Consider the following 6,000-nt stretch of genomic DNA (forward strand, 5'->3'; position numbering starts at 1 on the left):
GTGGTCGACCTCTTGGTCTTTGTTCTTCTTTGCCACCCTTGCGTGGTTTTGATTTTACCTTCTTGGTTTCATCCATGTGTGGTGACCTTCTTAGCACTGCTTAAAATGACTGACCATTTTGGCCCCGCGTCTTTGCTTTATCACCATTGCGTGGCTTTGATGGCCCTCTTGGCTGCCTTTTTTAAAGTGAGTGACCTTCTTGGCACTGTTTTCTTTGTTGGAACTCTCCGGTCGTTTGCTTGCTTGGATGACCCTCTTGGCAGTATGTATGGATGGCCATCTTGGTGGTTTATCTAAATAGCCCTCTTGGCAGGATGAATGACCGTCTGGGCAGGATGGCCCTCTTGGCAATACGAATGGCCCTCTCGGCAGTTTGTATGAATGAACCTCTTGGCAGTTTGGTATGAATGGCCTTCTTCGCAATTTGATATGAATGACCCTCTCGGCAGTTTGATACGAGTGGCCCTCATGGCATGCAAATGATAGATATAGCCTCTTTGGCTGAATTGTCTTTCTTTCGTCCTTCATGCTGGCCATGACCCTCTTGGTCAGATGTACCGTTGTGTTCCTTTGTGACCCTTTTGGCCCCATTGTTTGCCTTTGTGGCATTTTGTCGTTTGTAGCCCTTGTGACTAGACACTTGCCCTTGTAAAGGGCTACATTTTTGCTCTTTTTGGCATTTTGTCCTTTGTATCCCTTTTTGCCTAGATATTTGCCCTTTTTTGGCATTTTGTCATTTATAGCCCTTTTTGGCCAGATATTTGCCCTTGTGGCCTCCTTATCTTTTAGTAGTTTCCTTGGCTTTTTTGTTAGTCTGGATCTTCCTCCAATAAGCTGCTTTTTACCTATTTTATCATCATGAACAAGCGGGGTTAGAAATAAATGGTCGTCCTCCTAACGACACTGGAGACTTGCATCAGAAAAATGTTAGTTTCCTATAAGGTTGATCTATATTGTTGTCTTTGGTTGTGTCCTTGCTTTGCCGGCTTGGCTGCTTTCCTGGATCCGATCCTCTTGAATTCGGTAGTTTTGAAAGATGAATTTATCTTAAAGTAAAATATTTTTGCCAATTGTTGATCATAAGTTTTTCAAACTTTGTTTGTAAAAAAATGTAAATTTTGAAAATTGTTTAAATTGGTTGTCATGACATGTGCATTTCAATAAGGACTGTTCCGCCTTTTGCTGTATCTGATGGTTGAAGCTTCATCTTCCTTGTGTGAAATTTTTGAGACCCTCTCAAACATTTTGTCCTAATTTAAATCTTGCTTTGGCGAACTCTCGTGCCGAATTTTGATGGAAAATATTTTGAGACCCTCTCAAAATTTTTGCCCCAGTTTAGGGTTTTGAGTTGGTTAGCTCTTAAATTCGGGACTATTGTGAATAAATTTTGAGATCTTCTCAAAATTTACCTGATTTGAGGTTACGGGCCGACTTGACTCTTGGGTGGGACTTATTGAAGGAATTCTCTAAAAAATTCCGCCCCAGCTGGGTATGTGTGGCAAGCTCTTATGCCAATTCCAAGCTTTCCTCGAAGTCTCATCTCTGTGGCTTCCTAGGGGTTTCTTGGTTTTTTGTTTCGTACGATCGAACTCAAAGAGAGCCTACGTATCTTGTCGCAGTAGGAATCACGTCGAACGTAGTTCAAAATAAAGTAATTGAGTTTTGGTTTTTACTAATAATGTGACCGGGTCCCAAATGGACTGTGTACGTATCCCACCATGGGGAAGTCAGGTCATTGCGTAGTTTATATTACAAGGAAATTATTTGGGTTTTCTATCTAGTACAAAACCATTACAAGTAAATAAATAACTATTAGAAACTAAAAAGGGTGTCTTCATGCGTAGTACCGCTTGATTGCATTTGACTTGATTACTTTGGGCCACTCTTGGTCGTCCATCTCTACTAGTATCACCGCTTTTCCGGAGAGTTGGGCCTTGCCAGTTGGGTGGAAATTTTTACTTGTCTTGGTGTGGAAACACTCGCTTGAGTACCATTTGTCCTATCTGAAAAAGTCGAGCTCTTACTCGCTTATTGAAGGTGCGTGCCATTCTTTGTTGGTATAATTGACCGTGACATACGACGATCATCCTTTTTTTGTCAATTAGAACCAGTTGCTCGTATCTGTTTCGGACCCATTCTGCGTTGTCTAACTCTGCTTCTTGAATGATTCTCGGCGATGGTATTTCTACCTCGGCATGTATGACTGCTTCAGTACCATAGTAAAGCAAATATGAAGTTGCTCCTATTGAAGTCTGAGTCATTGTTCGGGATCCAAGTAATGCGTAAGGCAACTGTTCATGCCAACATTTGTAGTTGTCTGTCATTTTCCTTAATATCCTCTTGATATTCTTGTTGGCTGCCTCTATAGCTCCATTAATTTTTGGCTTATAGGCGGTTGAATTCCGATGGGTTATCAGAATTGTTCAAAGATGTCCTTCATCAGGTGACTGTTCAGATTCGCTTCATTGTCCGTTATAATGGACTCTGGTATGCCAAAACGGCATATGATGTTGTTTTGCACGAAATCAACTACCACCTTCTTCGTTGCTGATTTGTGCGATGTAGCTTTTACCCATTTGGTGAAGTAATCTATGGCGACCATAATGAATTGATGTACATTTGATGGAGCGGGCTCGATGGGTCCAATGACGTCCATGCCCCAGGAGACGAATGGCCAAGATGAGATCATAACATTTAGCTCGCTCGGTAGGACTCTGATCAGGTCTCTATGAATATGGCAATGATGGCATCTTTGCACGAATTTACAACGGTCACTGTCCATTATCATCCAATAATAACCTGCTCGGAGGATTTTCCTAGCAAGAACGAACCCATTCATGTGATGTCACGACCCAAATCGGAGGGCCGTGACGGACACCCGATGCCCTGCCTGACCGAGTGCCACCCTACCATTCATTCCTTTTCTATTATCCTTACGTGAGCCCATAATCCATTTATCCCTTATTTATTATCAATTTAACATAAAACTCTTCGTAGGAAATATACAAGAACATGTGGACCTACATGGTCGCTACAGATGACTGTCGACATCTCGAAACACTATACACAGGACACTATTTGCAAAGTCTCTAACATAGACCAAGATACTATAAAATAAGTCGGGACAGGGCCCCGACATACCCATAATGCATATGACACAAATATTTACCTACATACTCCGACTCGATAATACTCCGAACAGAAATGGAGTTCACCCCAACCCCGGTGATAGCCGCCGACATCTCGGCAAGTGTCCTCCTGTCTACACCTGCATGGCATGAAACACAGTGCCCCCAGGCAAAGGGATATCAGTACGAATAATGTGAAGTATGTAAGGCAGAAATGAATCAATATATCACGACTCAACTGATAAGAAGAACGTAAGAATTAACCTGTACCTGTGACTGCCACTGAAGGCCATGAATATGCATAATGTACTTTTAAAACATTACATATGTATATATGTATACCTTCACCCATTCACTCCGTCGAGCATCATATCATATCGGCCCCTTCGGGTTTCATAATCAATATATACCAGCTGATCAGGTGGTTTGCGTATATAACGCCATAGCCCTTCCCCTTTCCCATAAAATCATGATATATAAGTATGTATATATATATATATATATATACGATGTGTAATAAAACTTGTAAAACACGGAACTCCTTTTCGGAGGAACTTTCAAGTTGAACGCCTTCTAGTTGCATAATGAGCATCATTATTATTAACAGGCGCCCCCTTCGAGACGTTAGAACCAATCATGAAAGTGTATCTGAAAGATGATAACTCTATGTATGCCCCTTCGGGACTTAGGAACTCAAGGAACAACATACTTTAAAGCTCAATTATATGAATGACAAAGAATATACCACTCTAATGCTCTAAGAGTAGAGTCGTTATGGAGTAACGTTCAATTACGTTTCGTTTCGTCTCATATGGGTCATGCCAAAAGAAAGAAGGGATAGCCTTAACATACCTCGTTTGCTTATCAGTAGTATTAATCCCTTCGTCGCTCAACGTTCGTCAATCTAGACAAGACAATCAAGAATTAAAGTCAATCCATTACTATGTCCATAAGCTACATTCAAACTAGTAAGTGTCACGTATAAATTTGGGCAACATTTCCTCTATAATATTGACTCCGGTCTAACGCTAAACTCAGCCAACCACAACACCATAATACTTACAATAGCATACATGTGATCATCTCACAAAGATAGTCCTTAAAAACTTTATAATCCTAATCCAACATCCCACAAGTAACATGCTGAGTTCTACTTTCCCGATTAAAGATTATGCCTTTCATTTTGCTGATCTAACCACGAATGCATGAACATATATGCAATGACATCAAAAATGTCTAACTCATACCATTAACCATGTCTTTCATTTATTATAATACTCATAATCATCTCAAATCAGTCCATCAATAGAACACCAACATATATGTAGTCTTTTACTTTAATCTCAAGATTCATCAAGTAGCCAACATCATCAACATTTTTAGTCCATCAAACATGTAGATAAGGGGTGAAATCTTACCTTTGTAATGTTACTTCATCCCAAGGTATCCTTTAAAATCAGCAACACAACATAAACTTCAAAGTTCCTTTCCTATCAATAGCTCTCTTATGATTCTCTTACCTGGAAGTGGTTTATTTGGGGTTAGATCTTGTAGAACTTGGTCTATGAACTTAGGACAGGTTTGGGGGTTGTGTATAGAGAGTTTTAGGGTCAGTGGAGAGGTGGAAATGAAAAGAAATGAACTGGATATCAATATATATAACCACAAAGGTCGGTTTGGTCAGCCACCGCCTAGGTTTCACGCTCCGTACATTGCAATCGTACAATTTTGTACGGGCCGTAACTTTCACCGTACCCCTCTAAATTGCGTTATTTCAGTTGCATTGGAAAGAAAACTCACTAAACTTCAATTTACATAGGTTACGCATTCCATAACTCCTCATATTTTAGGAGATATACCTCTTTCAAGTTGGACCAAAAATCTTGTCCAGAATTCTGTCAAATTTTCCCAATGTTTCGGAAAACTTAATTTCGTTGATTCACTTGATCCTGGACCCTTTAGATACTTTATTAATACTTGTTTAAAGTCTTACTTAACCTTATAAGGGTTTCGTGGGTCATTCCACGGGCCGTGAATCCCACCGTGAAACGATCAGCCCGATTTCGGCTTAAACGTATTCTTTCCGATTCGTTTAGCTTCCAACTCTTACATCCTCTAGGAAACATTTTGATGACCACATACTACCTTAAGGCGTGCTCGTAGGCTGCTTGTACGACTTCCCAAAAGGTTCTCAACACGAGTCTATATCAATTGGATTATAACGATACCTCAACGTACAAAAAAGGTGGAGTGCAACCCTTAATCTTTACTAATTTTAAAGGAACTTTATAACTTGCCCCGCCTATGTTGGCTTGCATATGACTCGAATAACGCAAAATTTTCCAAGGTGTAACATCCTTCCCTCCTTAGGAACATTCGTCCTCGAATGTTAAAGTAGAATACAAATTACTCTCGATGTCGATGTCGATGTCAATACCTGCATTTCCATTCATTTACCTTAGTTCTCCTCGATCTCATAATATGTCGGTTGTCTATTTATTCTGATTCTCATTTCTTGTCTCTTATCAACTCGCCTATACTTCCGTGTTCTACCTTTAAACTTGTACAATCGTCTTCTCTTGCGTCATTCACTAAATTATTCACTTGAATCTTCTGTCATTAACTTGTAAATATTCATAAGGCTTAAGTGGTGAAAACACCCCCAAACTTGGCGCGTTTTATAACTTTAGTCCCTGAACTATTGACACACTTAAAAACACCCCTAAGCTTGGCCAACTCGATTTAAATTAATCCCCGAGTGTACACATGCACAACAAGTGTGCTCAATCGCTGTCCACTTGGATTTCCTCCCATGTGGCATCCACGTAGATAAAATAAAAGCCAGCAAATTAAAAGAAAACCAACCCATCAA

This window comes from Lycium ferocissimum, chromosome 6 (assembly GCF_029784015.1).
Source record: "Lycium ferocissimum isolate CSIRO_LF1 chromosome 6, AGI_CSIRO_Lferr_CH_V1, whole genome shotgun sequence".
Lineage (NCBI taxonomy): Eukaryota > Viridiplantae > Streptophyta > Magnoliopsida > Solanales > Solanaceae > Lycium > Lycium ferocissimum.